This window comes from Aythya marila (assembly GCF_965140915.1).
Source record: "Aythya marila genome assembly, chromosome: 2".
NCBI classification, from domain to species: Eukaryota; Metazoa; Chordata; class Aves; order Anseriformes; family Anatidae; genus Aythya; species Aythya marila.
Genome location: NC_139043.1, coordinates 127,415,656 through 127,417,232, shown reverse-complemented (window position 1 = coordinate 127,417,232; position 1,577 = coordinate 127,415,656).

The following is a 1,577-nucleotide window of genomic DNA, read 5'->3' as shown; positions in this document are numbered from 1 at the left end:
AATAAAATATTTATAAATAACACTGATTTCTAATAAACCCTGCTTTTGCAAAGGTAACCAGAATAAAAGCACAACAATTCTGTAGTGTACCAAGTGTATATTTCAATTTACTGTATGCAGTCTAACAACAAATTTGGTCATAATTTACCAGATATACATAAATGATTTAAGTAGTAAAAGAAGATTCAGTTCCAAGAGAAAAAGTTCATACCTCAAGGGAAAAAAAAAAAAAAAAAAAAACAAATGAAAACAAACAAAATAAACAAAAACAAAAGGAAGATACATTAAGAGTGTAGAGCCAGGTCCAGTTTCTAAGCATTAAGTGAGCAGTATTCTAATAAAGCAGATTTAGGTGAATTTCATATATATATATATATATTTATATATATAGACAGATCTACCAATTGTAAACTATGGTTTTAAAGGGGATAAATGGGATGGAAAAATCTTTATGCTATACTTACATATTCACAAAGCAGAACATTACTTTAATGTTTAAAATACTTTTTCATTCATATCATCTTTGCCCAACTAATTTCTACTTTGGACCCCACCAGAATTACACATTACTCATTTCAGTCTAGAACAATGAGAATAAGATGTATTCTTCAGTGTAAAAAATAAAATAAAAGGCATCCCACCCACCCACCCCACCCCCAAAAAACTAATCATTTGTCAGGTTTACAATAATGTGGAAACTAACAATGAAACAAATTGAGGATAAAAAAGTATTTTAATTCCCATATAACTGTAGTTCAAACTTATCTCAGCTTCAATCAGCAAAAACAACGTCTTAACATTATGTTACTGTTCTACTGATGTAAAGGACAACAGTAAAGCTTGTCTCTTTAAATACATACCAACTTTGATCAGATGGAGCACCATTAAGATTCTGTCCGTCAAAGCATAGTTCAAAGTTATCCACACAACTAGCATAATTTAGTTACCTGATATAAAATAGGAAAAAAATATACTCATTTTAAAATTAAACAAAGCTGAAGAATATGGTGACCCTCGATTGGTTTTTATACAGTACTGTCACACTGGCCTAGCTATGTGTTATGATAAATGCTCTGCATATTTACTCATTGTGACATAATAGCACATCAGATGTATTGTTCCAATGATTGCCTGAATTCATTTGCCTTACTCTAGAGAACACCAAAGAGTTTAAGATAAAGATGTAATGCCCTCCCCTCCCTGTGAAAGAGGCCTGAAATCATTGGTACAATATTACAAACTTAAGAAAAAAAAAAAAAATCCACGTGGCTACAAAAATTCAAGTTTAAATGCCTCATAGAAAATTTGAAACAAAGAGTATAGGGAGCATATCATCCTGAAAAAGACAACTCAAAGAGCATTATTTTGCTTTGGACTTTGTTTTGTTTTCTTTAAAAAAAATCCAGCAAATTAAGTCAACAAGTTAAATGTAATTGATTTATATTAAACGCTAGCAATATCCCATTAAATACAAAAGAATAAAAAATAGTTTGTGTTCATTTTAATGACAGACGATGGGCACAATAGCCTAGTGTCCAATTCATATCACATAAACTAGCCAAAAAGCGGACAAGAAA